This window comes from Chelonoidis abingdonii, chromosome 1 (assembly GCF_003597395.2).
Source record: "Chelonoidis abingdonii isolate Lonesome George chromosome 1, CheloAbing_2.0, whole genome shotgun sequence".
NCBI lineage: Eukaryota > Metazoa > Chordata > Testudines > Testudinidae > Chelonoidis > Chelonoidis abingdonii.
Genome location: NC_133769.1, coordinates 245,034,901 through 245,056,938, shown reverse-complemented (window position 1 = coordinate 245,056,938; position 22,038 = coordinate 245,034,901). Strand labels below are relative to the sequence as shown.

Here is a 22,038-nt window from a genome sequence, read left to right as displayed (position 1 = left end):
CTTTCTGTTGCTTGACAGCAGCTTTACCTGGCTGAGGACCAGGGTGTGCCGGGGGTTTGTGGGGATAGCTTGTCTGGAGTTCCAGTCTACTCTCATTAAAGTGAGATTTTTGCTACTGGCTTTAAAGAACAGGATGAGACCTCTGGAGCACAAGCTGCATGATCTTGCCACTGACCAGATCTTGCCATCCTAATCTTCTCAAGAGAGCTCATTTATCTTCTTCAGACTCTCATCCATGACATGCTTTGGCTTCAGACAGGTATCACCAAAGGACTCTTCAATACCTTCTCTTCAGAGACTGGCATTTTCTTCATTTTGTGGAGTCTGAATTTCCCTAATGATCAGTTTAGCTGCTTAAAGGGCAATTCATTGGAGCCCTAGGATTGCCTGGCCATTACAAAGGCTAGATGCACAAGAGCCAAGATGGAAAAGAAAACCAAAATAATGAATCTACTAATATAGTTAGAGTATGAGACTGTTAGGATTTAGGAAACTCCATAGTTCAGAAGGCTGCAACGTGTCTCCACAGCAACACTGTCTACCTCAGTTCTCTACACTGAGTTTCCACAGAATTTTGAATCAAGTTTAAGGTCTCAGTCCTAATTTTCAGAATTTTCCATGGCCTTAGCCCAGGATATCTAAAAGACCACCTAAAGCTCTGAGGGGAAGACCATGGTTGACAACTATGCTTCACTGGCACAATGGAACTCAAAAATAAAAGTAAAGCTTATCTGTGTGGGAGACAGAAATTTCTCTGGGGATGATCCAAGACTGTGGAATGAACTCATCATTTTTTCTCTCCAAATGTAAGGCCCATTTTTTTAATCCTCTCTTCCATAAACATATAGCAACAGGCAGGTATATTTCTATTAAACTAACAAACAGAAACCCTACAACCTACTAAAACAAGACTCCTCACTGCACACACTTCTCCTTCTGGGAGAGGATGAGAGAACAAACAACATGTGACAGATGTGTAGTCATGTTACTTAATGCACTCCTGGAAGTGCTCAGATGCTGCAGTGATGAGCGTGGTATAAAATAGCATATCACATGAGGATGCTGAAGTACTTTATAGTTCATTAGTAACTAAGGAAGATGTGAGTAGAGTGACATCTCCTAGAGATAAACATTTTCAACTCAGCAGGCCTGGATAACTTCAATCCAAGAGTCCTAAAAGAGCTGGCTGAGGAGATCTCTTGTCCACTGATATTAATATTTAATACATTTTTGAATACTTGGAAAATTCCAGAAGAATAGAAAAGTGATAGTTTTGTGCCAATATTTAAAAAGAGCAAGTGAGATGACCTGGGTAACTATAAGTTGGTTAGCCTGACCCGAATTCCAGGTGAAATAATGCAAAAATTGATACAGGATTCAGTTGATAAAGAATTAAGAGACATTCAACATAGTTTTATATGTTCTCATACAAACCTGATTTCATTCTTTGAAGAGATTACAAGTTTGGTTGATAAAGGTAACAGTGCAGATGTAACATACTTAGACTATTTTAAGGTATTTGATGAGTACTGTAAAGCATTCTGATTAGAAATTAACACTCTACTGTATCAATAAAGCACACATTAAATGAATTAAGAACTGCCTAACTGACAGATTTCAGAGTCGTTGTGAATGGGGACTCATCACTGAATGGGGGTGTTCACAGACGGGTTCAGCACTCTCCCTGACAGTAGTCAACATTTTCATTGATGATCTGGAATAAAATATAAAATACACTGCTGATAGAATTTGCGGATGATACAAAGATTGATGGAATAGTAAATAACGATGACAGGGTAGTTTTAAAGGTAGTTTGGTAAGCTTGGCCCATTCAAACAAAATGTGTTTAATACAGCCAAATACAAAGTTATACAAGTAGGACCAAAGAACACAGGCAATACCTACAGCAGGGGTGGGGGGAGAGGCCAGGGCTGCCCGGGGGGGGGCAAGTGGGGCAATTTGTCCCAGTCCCCGGGCCCCACAGGGGCCCCCACGAGAATATAGTATTCTATAGTATTGCAACTTTTTTTATGGAAGGGGCTCCCGAAATTGCTTTGCCCCAGGCCCCCTAAATCCTCTGGGAAGCCCTCCGAGGGGCTGTATCCCGGAAAGCAGAGACCCTGAAAAGGCTTTTGGGGATCATAATGAACAAGCAATTCAGCAAGAGCTCCCAGGGCGATGTTGTGGCAAAATGGGCTAATTCAATCTTTGGATGTAAAAACCAGGGAGCAATGAACAGGTGTGATGACTAGGAGGTGATTTTACCTCTGTGCACAGCATTATTGAGACTGATACTAGAACACTGCATTTAGTTCTGGTGTCCACATTTTAAAAAGGTTCTCTTGGCCTGTAATACAGTGTCAGCATAGGTTTTGAGGAATTCATTATGTTCCATCCTGTCTAAATCAGGCTTTGGTTTCCACCATTGGCACTCAAGTTTCTGCCCCTCTCTGTTCGTCCATTGCAGGGCATCAGAAAACTGAGGATTTGTGTGGGCAATGGGGAAGAAAGGCTGTTTGAGAGACACGTGTAGAATGGTCATGACTGATTAGGTCCTTGACTAGAGGAAGAGGCGTTGTCCTTTACCACACTTGCAATTTGTGGGAGTCCATGTGTCTTTGTTGTCAAATCAGGATCATGGGTCTTCCTTGTTACTTGGAAGGTCTCTGACACAGGGAATGCTCTTCCATGTATCCCAGAAGTGTACATCACCCCAAAGGGAGCATGAAGGACACAAGACTTATTGCTAATCCACTTTGCACTGTTTTGCTTTGCAGGCCAAACTCACCAGAGGGAAGTTGTCCCATCACCCAATACGGTACAGTGATTTAGTGCCACAATTTAGCTCAGGAACTGTAAATTACTTTTGTAAGGTCAGTCAAGTCTATAGCAACATCAGGAACTTAAATCCTGACTTCCTTTTAACTACTAACTGCTGCTTCTCCACATTCCTAGACAGCTTTCAAAGTGAAGATTATCTTCTAAAATCCACACAGGGTCTTTTCTCTATTTGCTAAACGTAATTTCAGAATAGAATGGGATCTGTCTTTTTTATTTAAAATTCAGTTTACACCTCCCCCCCCCACTTCTCATTCTTTAAATAATGAAGTATGTACCAGGGACAATAATAGGTGCATACCCGCAAATTTCCCCTTAGCTTGTTGCTCCATGGCTCCCTCTACAAAACCTTCTGACTGTGCAGAATAACATTTATTTGTTTGTTTGTTTATTTAATTCATTTTCCTTAGTGTTCTGCACCCTCCACATGGATATTTCAGATCATGCTGTTACACAAGCAAAAGGGTTCCATAAATCAGCATCTAGTCATCATACATAAACATTTTTTTAGGTTTGGGGTTTTTTTAATCAGAGCCAGCATTATATGCACACATATATATGTATACATTTTCCTGGCACATTTTGTATAATTTAGATTATTTTGGTATTGTATGTTCTTTCTTCTGTTCTGATGAATTAGTTAGAATGAATAATTTCTGCCAATAATGAACACAGGAATCCCGTACAGGAATACTCAACGAGATGAATAAATATATAGGCTTTACATATCAATTTGTGGTGAATGTATCATTGAACAAATGCACAGAAGCTGATTTAACTAGCAGGCAACACAGATAAAATTGATGGCATCTAAGTGTAATTATATTACATGCAAATAAATAAGGAGGTATAGATAGCACTGTGCTGGGTAAGTGGATATTGTAATGAGTATCAGGGTGGTGGAGGGGCCCTCTGCACAGACAATGCATCACTTCATGGCTTTAAAAAATGTAACAGCCATAGAAAAATACTAATAAGCAGCAATGGTAATAGGTAGAAAAATAAATGTATTCAGAATGAGACAAATTAGTGAGGGCTAGGATGAAGTTATGAGTGCAGAAATGAATTTGTGCATGTGGAAGGAGGAGGTGATGGGAATGAGGTGACATAACTGTAGGCCCACTGAAAATGATTGCAGTCATGCCATCACAGACTTTGAATCAGGCCCCACAAGATGGAATACTCCATATGTAGCATGACTATGGTCCTTTGAAACCTTAGTTATGTTGTTTTCTTTAATTTTTGACTAGATTAAAAACAAGATATTTTCTCAATTCCTAAACCTTTGAAAATTTCTCTTATGACTAAATAGTACTAAGTATTTTTAAACTAGGTAATGTTTTTGAGACACTCAGTCATCTGATGCTGTGGCTATACGTAATACAGAATAAATGTAAACACTAAGAGAAGTTGCGACTTAAACTTTATCTTGGCTGTTTCAATAAAATGCAATTTAATATAGCAAAGAACATGTTTCATATCTAATACTGACATTGAGGGATCTTCTATTGCTTTTTTTTTACCAATTCAAATGACAGTGATTCATCAGCTTTTGTTCCACTTTATATTGCTCTCTTGCTCCACAGTTCCTTCCGCCAGTGAAGTTCTTCTAATCTGTGATAAACTTTACTTACTGAGTTCTTTTTCTTGCTGCCTCTGAATCCCAAAATATATGTCTGCAAAGGCTCTGGTATTTTCGTTACATTCCTGATAGTCACATCTGATAGTTTCTTGTCCCTCTGGAATCTGAAGAATTCTCTCTCAAATGACTCCTTTTTTGAAAACGAAGATGTAATGACCAATGTGTCATTCTAAAGGCTTTTGGAGTTTTTGGTTACCCTCTCCCTTTTTTGAAGAGATTTCCTTGATTTCTGTGTGTGAGAAGAGGAGGCAGAGTTTGAAAACCATGTTGGTTAGCATATCCCTAAGATATATAGCCTTATAAATATTAATTGCACTCTTTGTCAGTAAACTTGATTTTGCAACTCTAATTCGATTAATCATTTTTACAGCTCATATGTTGCTTTTTATTTTGTGTGCCAGTCTATATAGTGCTTTTAAATATGGGCCAAGCAGGGGTAGGCTCTGTTGTCCTTCTGCACAGCCAGATCTGTGTACAGCTTGAACTTCTTCTTCCACCAAGTCTATCACTGTGTTAGGTTAGCATTTGCAAAATCCAGCTCTCCAGAGGACTTCAGACTGAGTTCCATGGCTTATTTTGCCAGCAGTTGCACTTCAAACTGCACAGACACTGCCACCATGTTTCATTCACAAAGAAAAAGTCTGGATGCAGGTTAAGTTGAACAAGAGGTATGTGAAATGGAGCGATTCCATCAGTACACCTATGACCATCCACAAATCCCAAGAAATAATCATGGAAAAGCCTCTTCTTAGTGCTCCAAAGAGATTGCAGCACATATTGATGCATCTTCACAGTTTTACCAGGTAGAGATCAGATATTATTCAGGACAATCGCTGTTATTAGCTGTATCAGCAGGGCATATATACTCAGCATATGCAAGTTGGGAAAAGGGGATCAGAACATAGCGCAGATTGTATCTGATAAGAGCAGCAGTGGTTGCAGGGGTGTGGAATCCATTGTTGATAAAGTATCTTCAAAACTTATCTGTAGGCATTAAGTGAAAACTCAGTGTGCAAAACCCTATACACAGGACCGGTGCTAGGGTTTTGAGCGCCCTAGGCGGATGCAATTTTGCCACCCCGAGTGCTGGTCCCACGGCTCTGGTGGAGCTGCCACAGTGGTGCCTGCGGAGGGTCCGGTGTGCCTGCGGGCGGTCCATCCGAGCCATGGATCAGCGGACTGCCCGCAGGCACCACTGCGGCAGCTCCACAGGAGCTGCTTGCAGCCCCCTCCGACGGCGCCTGACCCAGGGGACACCCTGGGCTGCCAGCTGCCGCGGCGGCACCCTGATCCAGGGGACACCCTGGGCTGCCAGTTCCTGCCGGCAGCTCAGACTCCCTCTCTGTCCTAGCAGCAGGGCTGCTCAACCATTTAAAAAAAATTGGGGGGCGCTTTTTGGTGCCCCCAAATCTCGGCACCCTAGGCAACCGCCTAGTCCACCTAAATGGTTGCACCGGCCCTGCCTATACAAAATACATACATGTATGTTCATAAACACATAATGGGCTGTTATAAACAGATAGTTAAGGGTTAATGTCTCTTTTACCTGTAAAGGGTTAACAAACAGGGAACCAAACACCTGACCAGGGGACCAATCAGGAGACAAGATACTTTCAAATCTCGGTGGAGGGAAGCCTTTGTTTGTAGTTTTGGGTTTTTTCTTTGTGCTTTCTAGGCTCTGAGGGTGACCACACGTCTCTACAGGCTCTCTAATCTTCTGTTTCCATTTGTAATACAAAGGTAGAAACAATATTGTCTTTTATGTGATTTGTTTTCTTTCTGTCAAGTGTGATGTTGCTGGAAATATTTTAAATTGTTTGTTCTCTGGATACGGGCTGTTTATCCCATTTTTTATAAGCTAAAGACCCGTAGAATATTTATTTTGATCTACAAGCCATTTTTATGTTTTTCTTCTTATTTATAAAGTTTTCCTTCTTTTTTCAATTAATTAATTATGATCTTTTGGTTATTCTGTATATGGCTCCAGGGAAGGAAGTCCTGCACTCACCAGGGATATGTTGGGTAAGAAAGGAAAGAGGGGAAGGGAATGGTTTATTCCCCTTTGATTGTGAGACTACAGGGAGAATCTGGTTTTAGGGTCTCCAAGAGAAGGTTTGGGGAAGACCAGATTTTTCCGGGGCTCTACCCATAAGTCCTGATTGGTGCAGCACTACAGCAATTCTAAGGCTGGGTAATTTAGCTTTTGAGGTTATGCTGGTACCTCATTATTTGGACCACTAAGGTTCAAATTTTGGAAATTATAACCATTGAATTGTGACAACGGGTGGATAAGTAAGCAGATCCAAAGCGCAGTAAAGATTATGAAAATTTTTTTCTCTTTCCTGCTAGCAGCTTATTAAAGCAGCAGAGAAGGGTTTGTTTTTTTATAAACTGCCAGAGAAGATTTTATTTCTTTCGTCCGCATTTTCTTTCCGGCTGTGCCAAAGAGATTGCTCTACAGGTCCAATAGAACATTAGGTTTAATCAAGGTCTTTCTGTTAAACAATAGAACCCACTGTGGAACACCGAGACAGTAAGACATATTTCATAGCAAGTTTTTTTTGTTTACATTTACACGTGAAGACTAATAGAAGATAGTTAAAAAAAAAGACACTATTTAGCTAGGTACATCCCAAGCAAGCGCAAGCCAGAAGGAACACAGTTCAGTACAATAAACGACAGAGGCGACCACTCACACACAAGATAAGACAGGACCTATCGACTTCCAGGGCAAACTGACTATGCAAGAAAAAAACAAGAAGCAACACACAGGCGACAATGGAAAAAGAACAAGAGGTCGACTGAAAGAAGGGAAGAAAACATCAAACTGGTAGTCCTACAAAGAGAAACAAGCAGCCAAGAGGCAGCCCATGAAAGAAGAACAAGAGCCAAACGACGCAAGCCGTACCACGGGCTGGAAATGAAACAACAACAACGAACGAAAAACAAAAAAGCAAAGTGAAGAGAGAGTGAAACAGACAGAGAAAGCATAAACTGGAGTTAGCGAACTAGGCTCGGCAGCATCTCCACCAACCTAAACACACCTTCGCCAAATAAGTTGTTCCAACATCACAAGAAATTTCCACCTACAAGCAGTGAGTTGACAGCCCTACACCGGCGCTTGCTGTAGAAAATTTGAAAGGGCCTGCCTGGTATACATGCATCTCTGAAGACCAGTAATGTAACTGAGGCCCAGCTCAGTGACCCTTAGCAAGGTTGGAGGGCTGAAATGCTAAGGAGAATGACATGATTATAAACTTTTCGAAACCAGGCCGAGATACGAGAAGGGGAAACACCTGACGTCCTGTCGGCGTTCAGAACCCTAAATGGAAACTCAGATGTGTGCATTCTCTGACCGCCTACACACCACAATTGCAAAGAATTATGATAGTCCTGGATATAGGAGACTAAGTAACAGATATGGACGAGTTGCAACTCTGATCACAATGTGAGCAGTCTTAGATGGTGTTTCCTGAAACAAAAGACGAGGTATAACTCTAGATGGGAAACCCAAAACTCAAAAAGGCTCCCTCGCATCCGAGATTTAAAATATCTGTTCGCTGATTGTCCCTCTCGGTCAAGTGTTCGGTTCCCTGTTTGTTAACCCTTTACAGGTAAAAGAGACATTAACCCTTAACTATCTGTTTATGACACGTCTTGGTCAGGTGTTTGGTTCCCTGTTTGTTAACCCTTTACAGGTAAAAGAGACATTAACCCGTAACTATCTGTTTATGACACGGGCCTATAAAACTTGGAAGGAAGTATAGGTGCACATAGAGGGAAGTACTTTTAATATGTGGAGGTTGCTTTTACTGATGACTCATGTGTTAACATAATTTGTATCCCTTTCATGTTTTTCTTTCACTGTCCACTGTTGCTGCCATGAACAAACACTGTACTCGACTTTCTGAAAGATAGAGAGAGAGAGAGAGACTTAAAATATTTCACCAGGATAGACTGCTTTCTTGCTTCCAAATTTTCTCGGGTGGTTAAACTCAGGAGCATAAGTGTGGGTCAAGTAACTTATTGACACACACATAGACAAACACATTGGGGAAGACAAGGACACGGGCCAGTTGCCCTAACATGAAAAGGCAGCGTGACTTTACACCACAATGCTGTCACCCCACCTGAACTCTGTGACAGCTCTCTCTGAAAGCAAGCAGAGAGTAAGCAGGCTCCTCTTTTCCACAGGATTTTGCTTCCTTGCATTCATTGACTAAACTAGAAATAAAGACCCAGAACCAAATATCACACAGTTTTCAAAAGCAGTCAGTTGCTATGATACAGAAAAATTGCCAAAACCCAGACATTGATGGCCCCAGTATAAATCAGGAGTAACTCCACTGAAGCAAACAGAGTTACACTGATGGGCCACTGGTGGAACTGAGGAGAATCAGGGCTACTTTTTCCAGGCTTCGGTGTAGTTGTTGTTGCCTATATTTTGCAGTGAACTGCACCAATTATGAGTGAGCTTCAGCTCCAAAGTCTATTCCAAGGACATGCAGGGAGTTTAGTTGGAAGAGGAGTTCCCTGTTCATGGTGCCTTTTTTCCCATCACAGTGATGAAGCTGAGTATGATTATACTATAGTAAGTTTTATTTTTGTTTTAAATAGGAAGAGGATATAAGGGATGAAGCAGCAGAAACCTCATGGAGGAAGTGGGTAAGAAAGACCTTGAGCAGGAGAAACTTCCCGCTAGGGTGAGTTGAGGTAAGAGAATGAAGAAACTGGGAACCTTTAGCAATTCTCGCACTTCATCTAATTACACGTAATCTAGTAAAACTATATGTGCTACCCTTGTCTGGCTTACTGCTAGGAAAGCTGACTGTAGTACATGGATGTATAGAGGATTGTGAAAAGAAAAGGGTTAGATATGGTCAAAGAGAGAAAGCTGAGTTAAATAGTCAAGGAGCAAGGCAAATGTCAATGAGGAGGAGGGTGGGAATGGTAGCTAGGTAAGAATACTGCAGCAACACCAGAGAGGTCTACGATTTTTAAAGAGAAGCTGTTGTATAGGTGACTGAACCCTGAGCCAAAGGCCTTGGGTCATCTCTCTAGTATTTTCTTTTTCTGACAATAAATACATTTTTGTATGCTCTTGAATATGTCACCCCCTGCCAAGCAATAGCAGATGTGGGTGGCTTGCAGGCAGACTTCCCATTGGAGGATAAATTTGTGATGTACTGTCTGGATATACTTAGGGAGACCAGATAGCAAGTATGAAAAATTGGGACAAGGGGTGGGAGGTAATAGGTGCCTATGTAAGAAAAAGCTCCAGTCCTTGAACAGAGGTATTTACAAACAGCATGCAGACATTCCTCTTCAAGGCTTTCAGCCAAATACCAGTGCTCAGTTTCCAGGGAATAACTTCCCCAACAATTGAAACTAGTTAGAGAGATTAGGGCAGAGATCAAACTTGCTTTGTGCTTGCCTCAATGCTCCTCCCCCGAAAAAAATCTGTAATAAAACTAACAATTTAGTATCTCTTCAAAGACAGAACATTGCTTGCACGCTATGAACTTGTAAGACTGTGGGTAACAATACTATCTAGGGAATTCTGTCATAACAGTAACATTCTTGTTACTCAGTATTTGAGCTGTGCAAATAACTGATTTTCTGTTTTCTAGTCAAACTGAAAAGTTAAAAAAAACATTTTGGGTCAATTCAGAACAAAATTATTTCAAATTTTTGAGCAAAGTCAAAAAGTTGAAAAAATCCCCCTTTCCTTCATTTTAGAGGGAGTTTAAAAACATTTACTATAAAATTGGAATCTATTTTGCAATGAGAAGTCATTTAGAATCAAAATACCCGTACATTTTATTTAAAAAATGATGGAACAAAACATTTTGCTTTTTCCAGATGTTTTGTTACTGACCAAAACTATTCAGAGAATCTGACATGAATTTGCAAAGTCATTCTCTCAACCTGAATCTACATTTTTTCTTTTTGGCAAAAAAATGGTTTGTGCAAAAAATTTTGATGCTGTTCTACTTGCTATATTACCACACTTCAAAGTCCTGATCCTCCTCTAATGGAATTCAGTTGAAAAACACCCTCTGACCTCAAGGAGTGGATAGATATGATTTTCTGCTTTATTTTGCATGATTATCCATTTTTCCAAAACTTTAAACAATAAGGTAAATAAAATGTAAGCAGGGTCTGAATGAATGCTTCTCTGACAGCTAGTTGGGAGGGGGAATGACTTGGGTGTGTTTATGTAAAGACAGTTTGCTTCTGCTCTGCTTACATACTCAGCAAATACACCGGTGTCAAAGTGATCAGATTTGGCTGGTGTTGGGTACAAATCACCTTAGTACTGAATGCAGGGGTAGTGAAATATGGTTACCAATGTTGTAATTATTGTAGGAATACAAGAAAGCAGGACTGTGCTTAACCTGTCTGAAATGAGGGGGCACCTTCAGCTGAAAGAACCTACTTAAGCCAGGGGCTCAAATGTCAGAGCCCTGTGAAAGTAAGAGGGGCGGGGACAGGTATCCCCAGCTAGGAGGCTGCACACTCTCATCACCTCCCTAGACTGGTTTAATCTGTTCCTTCTCACTGTTCAAAGAACAGAGATAAATAGGCTTCACTAGGAGCCTCTTTATGTTAAATGCCACATCAGAGCTGAAATCTCTTGAGATGGGGCAGTGTTTCTGCCTAGCCTGCAAAGAGGTGAAAATTACTAAGAAACTGATACGCAGAGGTCACAGCAGAGAGGCAGCTGACAGTCAGCTGGTGCGGTGGAAAGGCGTGATGAGCAGCCAGCAGGGCGGCTTGTGGAGAGGCATGGCAAGAGTGGTGAGCAGCCAGCTAGCAGTGCAGCGGGTGGTGAGGCATGACGAGAACAGTGAGCTGGCGGCTGGCAGAAGTGGCCAGCGAGATGGCTGGCAGAGAGGTGTGGGGACTGAGTATCTGAGCAGCGGAGCAAGTAAGGTACCTCTTTACCCCACCCAGGGTGGAGGTGAACTCTGCAGATGCACCTCTGAACTTTAGGTATGCACTGACGAAGGACAGCAACTGTGAGTGAGGTGCAGAGAAGGGTTGGACACATGAAAGGGACTTGTGGGTTGCTGGACTTAAGAACTTGAGGGGAAAAGGACACTGCCCAACCTACTTGCTGGTGGGTTTTTTACTCATGGTTATGTTTATGAACCCTATTTGCAGTGTTTTCCCAAATTAGCACCAAATAACTTCCTTCCTTTTATTAAAAGTTTCTTTTCTACGCTCGGACTCTATACTTGCAAGTGAGGAAGTATTGTCTCTCAAAGATATCCAGGGGTGGTGTATAAATTTCCCAGGTTACTGGGAGAGGGGAGAGGGCTCAAGTGGTTCTCTGTTGTATCAATGGAAAGGAATCCCTAGGCTTGGCAGATTTTTTATTTTTATCTTTTTATCATTTCAAAGGATAATAGCAATGATTTTTAAGCTTTTTTTTATTTTTATTGATTTCAATTTTCAGAATTCCAGGGAATTATGGGGGAACAGACAATTATTTAATGAGGGTATACACTGAGATTTTAAAAGTTAAAGCGTTATCACTTTTAAAATATAAATTGTGAACATCACATCAAAATACACAAAGTAAATATCCTTAAATCAATAAAACATACCTGGTTTTACTACTCATTTGTAAATCCATTTGTGACAAGCCTAATTCAGAATTTTAAATCACTGGATTTTGACTTTACCAAGTTCTCAGGCAGCATTTTTCTTATTTTACCTATTGTTTGATTGGTTTGTATGTGTATCGCGAAAGTGACAATTACAATAAAAATCAAATCCTTTCAAGCCTACTTATAATGTATTGTAGTTTGGAGTGATGAAAGTAAAATGAATGAAAAACTCTAATTTAGGAGAGGGATGAGAAATGTAGGGCCTGATTCTGCTTTCACTTTCAGCAGTTATACAACCATGTAACTCCATTCATTTCAGTGGCGTTACTCCAGGTCTACGCTGTTGTTAGGGAGAGCAGAACAAGGTACATCTACGCAGCCTATGGCAGTGAAACTCCCAGCCGGAGTTGATAGGCTTGGGCTCACAGACTTATGCCACCATGCTAAAAACAGCTGTGTAGACAGCACTTTTAAGTTGCCATTTGGGGTCTGAAGCCCACCCCCGTCCCTAGGTTTCAGAGCTTGAGCCACAACGTCTACACAGATATTATTTGTACAATAATATGAGTCTTGTGAGCCTGAGTCTTGTTGAACCAGGATCAGAGGTTCGCTGCTGTGGGCTGTGTAGACATATGCAACAAGGCTGATTTGTGCCTTAAAGTTAATAGAAATATTAAAAATACTCAGGAATTATTGATAATGTGTTTGTTTGGCTTCTTGGCAGCAGCCTCAACATTCAAGTATGGGCTGGTTGCTGACTTAACACACACACACGAGTGCATGCACATACACACACACAACCCCATATACACCCACACCCTACTGCACCAAGACAAGAAGTAATCCACTTCAGGCCAACCTGACATGGAGTTCAGGTTTTCATCCATCCTTCATTTTAATAGTCAGTTATTCCTTCTCATTTCAAACCCCAGTTCCCCCTCTAACTCATGTGCCATAAGCCTTTTATCTGGGAGAGCAGGTGGTTTCCTGGAACTCTGCCATGCTACTTATCCTGACAGCTAGGAGAGGTACCTGCTGTATCTTTCTTCCCATTTCCTTATACTGCCTCTAATACAGAGGCTCAATAACAGCCAAGAAGGGTGGGCATATGCGATATGATTTGCATTCACTCCTATAGAATACTGTAGAACTTTTATATAAGGGATGCTTTTGTTCTCTGTGACCATGTGATGAGTGAGAAACTAAAACATGAGTTTCTCCAAGAAGCATTAAGTGCAATTCCACCAAGCACACTCATGAAATTGCCAACTATATTATCTGGGAATGTTTTTGAAATGCGCATCTATCAGACAGGCATTCTCTGTATAGAGAACAAAACATGCTGTTTAAAAGGAAAAATAATTCCCACTGTAAACATTAGGAAATGACAAATACACTCAGGACATATTTATGTATCCAAACCAAAATCAATTATTAAAGAGAAAGGGGGTTGGAGGGAAACAACAAAATTTAACTAAAAATAATGCCGAGTGTTTAATAGATTTGTTTAAGAGTCATAAACAAATAACCCATGAATACTTTAAAACAGTGAGTGTTGAAGGATAGAGATACCCAGAAGAGTTTATTAAAGATTCAAACACTTATGGAGTGTGCTCTAGAAGTTAGTGCAGGGCACTGCCATTCAAGAGAACTGACTTCTGCTCCTAGCTCTGACATAGACTCACTGTGTGATCCTCGGCAAGTCACCTAATCACTGTATGCGCTGGTTTACCCACATATATAATGGGCATAATAATACTTGCTTACATTAGAGTGTTTTGTGATGTCTCATTAATTAATGATTGGCAGTTTCAGCCTAGGGAAAGGCCTATTAGATAGCCATCTAGGATGCCGCAATTGTTATAAGCATAAGTCCCAATTCTGAACCTTAGCGTCCAAAATCTGGGTGCCTGCATGAAACCTCCAAGCTTAATTACCAGCTTAGATCTGATATCGCTGCCACCAGCCAAGGATTCCAGGGCTTGGCTCCCTCTGGTCTCCCAAAACCTTCTCTGGGGGACCCCAAGACTCAGAAGCCCTGAGTCTTACCACAAAGGGAAATAACCCCCCTCCCCTTGTCTTCTCTTTACTTCCTCCCCAGGCTTCCCCTCCGTGGGTTATCCTGGAAGATTACTGTACTTAAACTCCTTGAATTACAAAACAGAGAGGGCAATTTACCTTCCCCCCTCCTTCTTTTTCCCCCTCCCAGTCTTTCCCTGAGAGAGACCGTAATCCTGGCACAGGGATTTCTATCCCCTAGAGCCTCACTTAGAAAAGAAAATCCAACAGGTTTTAAAAAGAAAAGCTTTATATAAAAAGAAAGAAAAGACATAAAAATGCTCTCTGTATCAAGATAACAATATACAGGGTCAATTGCTTAAAAGAAAAATATGAATAAACAGCCTTATTCAAAAAGAGATACAATTAAAACATTCCAGCAACTACACACATGTAAATACAAAAAAAACAATATAAGCCTATTGTTTTTCTACCTTTGTACTCACAACTTGGAAATTGAAGATTAGAAACCTGGAGATAGAAAGATCACTCTCAGAGCCGAGAGAGCACAGAGCAGAGACACAGACAAAAGACACACACCCAAAAATTCCCTCCCTGAGCTTTGAAAAAATCCGGTTTCCTGATTGGTCCTCTGGTCAGGTGTTTGGTTCCCTTTGTTAACCCTTTACAGGTAAAAGAAACATTAACCCTTAGCTATCTGTTTATGACAGCAATGTGGGAAGTATCACCATTTATTAGGAAATTTCTAGCTGGGAAGTGGACAGGGTCAGGGATTAGTAAAGGTAGAAAGCAACTTCTTTAAGCCTTTGTCCACCATTCAATCAGACCACTCTGTTTCTTCACCCAAGTGCCACTGCAAACGGATGCAGGCTGCATTGTGTTGACAAAAGGAGGTGCTACTACCCCTGAAATGGATCTTTACTGGCTTCCGGTGGAGCAGATTACTGTCATACCAGTGAAAAAGGTCCACAGTAATTATCTTCAGTACATAACAGTTTATTGAGAAGGAATTACACAAGCAGTAAAGAGTTATATTAAGCACATAACTCCTATCTTAGACATTAAGAGCTATACATTAAAAGCTATATGTTCCTTTTAACGAGTCTCTCTTTCACAAACCTATACAAACAGGCCCTGCGCTAGCCTCATGCAGTTCTTGCTTGGCAAACAGAGAAGGTAGTTACCAATTTTATAGATGGCTTCTCCTCTCCTGGTCTGTTCTTCTCAGCCCTTTGGTTTGTTTTGGATTTGCTCAAGGCAAGGCCTTGGTTGCCTTGAGATCCCCTGGTTCACAGCCCTACTCGAGCCCAGGGAGAAGAGTTTTAGCTACTCTGTCTAGCAGCATTGCTTCTTCAGGCATCAGTTAAGGAATCCCAAACACAGTAATTTAATTTCCTTGATTCTTATGACCATTATCCTCAAAGAAGTCACGTCTCAAAAGCATGCCCAATGCTTATGTGGTTACTAATTTTTACCTGATTAGTATTTTAGAAGGAGTTGAGGGGAGGGGTACCGAACACAGATCACCGCATGATTACTCGCTCATCAATCATTCATTCCATGTCTCTGTGTGGCGTCCTTGTTGTAAGGTCACTACAATGCAGATCTTCTGCATCACAGTTCAGTACCTTAAGCAAAAAGCCATCATCCTCCTATGCAGATGAGACACTCTCCTCTTTTGGCCTCTCACTTGGCATTCCCCCAGTGGAACCTCACTGGCAATATACAATGGTCTGGAGTGTCTTGCACTTCCGTCAGCAGCAAGGACAGAAGCTTGCAGAGAATAATTAAGAGCCTTGGATGAGCCCTCTGTGCCTCACGGATCTCTCCATCTGACTCTCTCAAACACCAGTGCTGCTTCCCTGCTGTCTATTACTCGCCTCTCCTTGGGGAAGAATCTATGGCTTTTGATTCATTCAAAGGTCTCGGGTGACCTTTCCCAGCCCCACCTGGCTGAGAAGGTAAGCTCTCATTGCTGTGGGGACTGGAGCCAAAACTAGTGCTCCAGTCAAGAGGATTTGGGGAAAGATTGTGTCTGGAGTCACTGCTGTAAGTATGATTGTATTTACCTGAGCCCCACTTCCCCACCTCCTGACTTTGAAGAGAAGGATTAGCAGTGTAAACAGACTAAATGGGAAACCTGCTCATGGCTGCATTTGCAGTGCAATAGACTTTATTAAATTTCATAAAGGGAATGCTACCCCAAATTGTACATCTCATCTAATCCCAGATTAGTACATGCATTACATGTATTAATATTATTTACTCTGCAGTAGCACCTATAGGCCCCAGTACCATTGTTCCAGGCACTGTACAAACAAATAACAAAGTTATGGCCAGACGAGTTTACAATCTAATTTTAACACTAGAGACAACAGATGACTATGACAAACAGCTGGGGGAGCACAAGTTAACAGGGAGACAACTGTGATCAGCCTGGAAAACTGCAGTCACAGCAACTAGCTGCCTAACCATTGCATGGTACCTTAAAAAATCTGATCACTTTTATAGCTAGATGGATAATGATAAGTGTAACGAAAACATTATATATGTAGTAGCTCTGTCAACACCAACTCTGCTATGGTAGGAATGTAATTGATTAGGCCTTTTGTGAGTTATGCAGTCATCTACGATTAATGAAAATGAAAGACCGTTCCATTGCTCACCATCCCATTTTTTTATAGCTGTGTATGTGTTAAATGATATCAGGAGAAGTCCTTCTCCCCCATCCCGGTAAAGAGATTTAGCAAGTTTCTCCTGTTTCTTTTTTAAATATCTTAGGAGGAAATGACAGATGTGCATTTCTTCCTTTCAGAAAAAGGTAAAAAAGAATACAGCTATCCCCGTTTTCTTGTAATCCAGGCTCTAAGCAGATTTAATGGTCCTGTTATTGATGAGCAAAATTAAGTCCTTATGAAACATGTTACAAAGTACCTTTGTAGATCCCACTTTTCAATAAAAGAGGGGTTTAGGTCATGTTGAACAATCTGCTACTTATTAGCACTTTGCTTTCAATAGGTCACCTTTCAGAGTGCAATACTCTGTTTTCATTAAGCATTGAATCCAAAGGGGCTATATTTTAGAATTCAAACAAAATATATAACTTGTATTGTGAGCACAGTATGAAGACACTCAAAGCATTTAAGTCCCAAACTCTTATCCTGTACAAATCTGTCAGATCCAATGCTTTTAGTTTCACTAAATGCTGTGATCATAAAGGCAACAGATCATATTTTTTTTTAATTTAAAACTTCAGGTGTAACATTTGTTGTCCAGCCAGTTTTCTTTCTCTAAAGCAATAAACAAAGACGATATTTGAAACAGAACTTACAGGCCATAGCATGATCATCTGGTCTACATCTCAACTTCCTCTCCAATACACCACGGAAGAAAGAAAATAAGGTATTATAAAAGTTAGTGTGCAATAACTGTAATAGATTAAAATAACTCTAGATACCATATGTCATAAATTGTTTTATGAATGATTTTGTTTTATTTTTAATGCATCATCTTCCTTTCAGGTTTGTTTCAGGAATATGTTGGAGGATTTTTAAAATTCTTTTTCCTCACCCTCACTGATAATAGTTACCTCTTCTGAGAAGTTCAATCTGTGCCCTTGTTGATATTTCCTCAGTGTTACTGCAGCACAGGGGCACCCTTGTTTGTTGCTTTTGAGCTGCTTGTGAATGTTTGGCTTCTCCTATTGGGTCACATTCTGCAGAGCCATTACTTGGGTGCACAGCGGTAAAAGAAAGAAGGAGCTGTCCTACCCTTTGCCAAGCATGCATATAATCAGGCAGAATTGGTTTTACTCAGAGGCTGCTCCCTCCCTCCCTTTTCCCTTAGGAACACAAGACCCTACAAATAGTGATGGTTGGTAAGTAGGTGAAGCCAGGACTCTATTAGTCTCTATTCACCAGCTCAATGATCTGGCCAGTCACATGATAGGGGTAAGATCCTCCCCACAAGAAGGTGTATAGTGGATATGCGGTTTCTGAGGTTTCCAGGCTTCCCAAGGTATTTAGGCACAGGAGCCACAAAGGCACTTAGGTGCCGCAAGGCTCAGCATCATGGCACCTACCTTTTAAGCACCTAGAAAATCTCTCGAATAATCCTGCAATCCACAAAGCCTGAGTTAGGCACATAATCTCCCTATACAATGACTGGGAAGAGACAGGTGCCTTAGAACGGGATCCACAAAAGCTAGGCAGCTCCCTGCCTAAGCTAGCCAATGGGAGATGCTGACAACAGGGGTAAGTGCTAAACCTCACTTCTCTTTCTGAGATAGGTGCCTAAATCCAGACTATAAGCATATGCCTGTGTCACTTTAGTGATCCACTAATGGAAACTTTTCACCTGGACTCATGCAGCTTAGGTGCCTAAACCACTTATTGAGGGAATGAGTTCGGCTCCTGCCTTGCTCCACACAAAACAGCCACTGGAGGATGTTTTGTTATCTGGTTCTACTAGTTTATGCTTGTTCAGTTTTGGTTGGAGGATATAACAGTAGCCAATGGGATAGATAGACACTGACACTCGCCATCACTATTAACTTTTTGCAACTCTGTCCTGCATTAGGTAAGTGGAGCCAGGAAATGAAAAGCAGTTTCTTATCAGCACTCCTCTGTGTGATACAGAGCGGGAGGGAATTTCAAACACCAGGATTTGTATGTCTAAATGGTGCACACAGGACACAAATATCTCCTGAGCTGAGCACTAGAATTAAGTGGGAGAAGAATTCTGCCATCGAGTCATCTGGAAGCAAGAGGAGAGCTCCATGGAACCTATTTGAACCTATGGGCTACATTGGGCTCCTTGGCCTCAGTGTGGGGAGGCAGAGACTGTAGGATCCACATAATAGTGGCTCCCCTGGCCCCACCCCTGCCCAAGCCCCAGAATTCCCATGTGCAAGAAGCATCCTCTGAGCTGAATTTAGTGTCATGTGCCTTCTGTAGGAACACCCCAAATCTCTTTTGTCCAACAGAACCACATAGGTTCCACTACCTGTGAGGTCCTCTATATGTGTGGAAACAGGATTTGCCTCCTAGTGCCTACAAGAGTGTATGATCTGATGAGCAGTTAATGGTAACCACAGTATTAAGGCTCTCTGTCCACTGAAGTATCCCTCATTTTTAGTAGGGACAGAACTGGAACCCTAAGGTAACTTAAAATGTTGGAATGGTAATTATCTCTCAGTGATATCTATTTAAATCAATATTGCTTTCAAAAACCATATTGACATAGTAATGTATACAGTATTTATACTCTTTTGCACATACACAGCATACTGTTGATGTGTACAGTATCAGTGATGATAAATATTAGCACTTTATTAGTGTCTCTCTGACAAATGATGAGTTGTTTTATATGAGAGTCTTTTTATCTGGGTGGAAAGGCAGAATTTTAATTTTCTTTATTTCTATTCTCGGTGGATTAGAAATAATTTCTCCTCACACCATTAATTTTAACTGGTGTGTACATCCATACAAGCAATAACTGTATACATTTGGGCAATTATTGCTGAAGATGTTATTCCATTTGAGAATCCTGCATTTTAAATATCAACTCCAGTGCATATTGGATAAGAAGGCTGTGGTTAATATATGGAAACAATATTTGTATATAATCATACTATTGGGAGTAGTTAAAGCAAGTGGATGTAGACAGTTTACAATGCACAGATTGTTGCTGCAACCTAGCTTGCCCTGGGCATTTTTTCCCCTTAGCGCTGAATAAATGAGGCACAATAAATTTCTTCCCCTTAGTGCACAATAAATGAGGTCAGCATTTGACCAAATATTTCTATCATGTAAGTTAGACTCAGACCTATTAACTAAGGTTGCACTCAAGAGTCAGGAAATGTGAAAAAGAAGGTAGAATGTGCAACCTTAACATTGCCTTTTGTGCACTTTCCATGTATGCCACAGTAGCAAACACCTTCCATTAACAGGTGCAGCCTGGGCTCTCCCTTGTTCCTGACCAGTTCTCCTGCACTGTGAAGACAGGGTGGGGCTATGGCTCCTTGCTGACCTCTTCCAGAAGGCTAGCACCAATGTGTTGTGAGCAGCATTCACTGGAGTCAGCACTGCTTCCCAGCCACAAGGTAGCTGACTCCTGCACTGGGCTCAAAGGGAGAATTTCTATCATTTTGCACAGCAATGTGAAGCCAGCACTGGACCAGGAATAGAACATACAACATGTGTTCGGTGGGTAGAGTTAATAGTACTGGGATGAGTTTCCAGAACAAATTAAGCTAATTCACATTCTGAACCCCATTAGAGAATCCTGCAAAACCCCTTTCATTGATGAAATCTCCCTCCCATAACTGGACAATGGACTTGAGTGTAAATACATTCCTTAGGCAAAACCTCCTGTATACCAAAAAGCAGAAGACGCTGATGTCTACTAACATACATCTAATTTTCTTGGGACTCACTTCAATACTACAACAATGGGCCTCATAGAAAAACTGAAGATGGTTAAATAAACCCATATCTATACACATGGTGCAGCAGCGTGCCTAACCTTTACAAATTGCCCTTAAACTATAGCTGTAGCCATTGAGAGCTTTGCACTCAATACCAATTTTGCTGCCTCCTACATCCAGGTAGTACATAGTAAGATAGTGAAGGAAGTGAGCTTTTGTTCTTTTGTTCAAAGGAACAAATACACTGCTCCTGTGGCGTTCAGTAACATAAGTGTACAAAATTAGAGTTACAAAGGAAAATGTCGGGGTTGATATTCCTGACACAGCCTTTTTCACTGAAGTAACATCTTATACTTGCACATCTGAGATGGAATAATGCAGTAGTCCAAGATCCCAGGAGGCTCCTGGTACCATTATCTCTTAGTTTTTTAGCCTGTTGCCTTGATTGAAAGGAGAGTTTCAGTTGGGAGTACTCCTGCTTTATTATTTTTTAAAAAATAGGTATTTCTGGTATGCTTTGTGAGGCTGGAAAAAAAGGCTTTTAAAATATTTGCTCTCTGCTCCTGTGTAAAAAGTTCTGAGATGGAGTTTGGCAATTGATGTTGAAGTAGAACTAGGCAGCCTTTGAAATGCTTACCTAGTTCACTAGTAATATGGACGATCTAATTCAGTGCAGTTTGGATTCATAGATAGCATTTTCCATTTCTGTGATCAATTTTGCGTGTGCATTTTGAAGGTTTTATGATCAGAGCTGAATCTACACAACCAGGCATATGTTTCTGAGGATTTTACTAGCCTTTAGCATGATAAGTCAGTGTTGTAATGGAAAGGGGGTATATAGGAGTCAATCTTATTTGTAGTCTACAATGCTAGAGTCTTACATGTACAAAGTATTTTAAATTTCAAAATTAAATTAAATTTCAACTTCAGTAGGCTAGAAAATTGAATTAACATTGTTCTCTCTACATATGTAATCTCCTTTCCAGTTCCTCTCCAACGCTGTACACCACTCACTCTTTGCCAGCTCTTCAACGGGTGCCATGTGGCATTTCCCCACCAGGAACTGTCTTGAGGGGCTGCTTGGTATTGCTGCTGCCTCTCTAATCCAAAAAATTTAAAAATGCTTTCTGAGAGGTTGGAAGTTTTCTCCTTGAAAGGCATCTGTGGCTCTCTGTAACAGGCACACAAAGAAGATTTGACAAATTATTTTATTATATTTATATTGTGGTAGCAATCAAAGGTCCTAATAAGACTCAGGACTCCAGTGTGCTAGGAGCTGTACAAACAGGAAGATTTGGTCTCTTACATGCTTGCCATCTAAATTGACAAGACAAACACATAGTAACCATGTAAGCAAAATGTCAAAGGCATGTGGTTTTAAAATGTTTTTAAAGCCATCTCTCTATCTAAGGGCCAGGTGCACCAGTCAATCGGCACCATCAGTGCAGACTCAAAGGGCCCTTCTGCTCCATGCTACAGATACAGGTTCAGTGTGA

The 22,038-nt window shown here is 40.9% G+C and overlaps 1 long non-coding RNA gene across 1 annotated transcript; it reads right to left on the bottom strand.

Annotated features, from left to right (window-relative positions):
* Window positions 1-1,006: 1,006 nt before the first annotated feature.
* Window positions 1,007-19,026, bottom strand: LOC116820670 (uncharacterized). Its single transcript, XR_012654854.1, has 6 exons — window positions 17,764-19,026; window positions 17,447-17,730; window positions 16,382-16,424; window positions 15,300-15,412; window positions 8,268-8,387; window positions 1,007-1,714 (listed from the first exon to the last, which is right to left on the bottom strand). It is a non-coding gene; the product is annotated as an uncharacterized LOC116820670 (long non-coding RNA).
* Window positions 19,027-22,038: the final 3,012 nt, after the last annotated feature.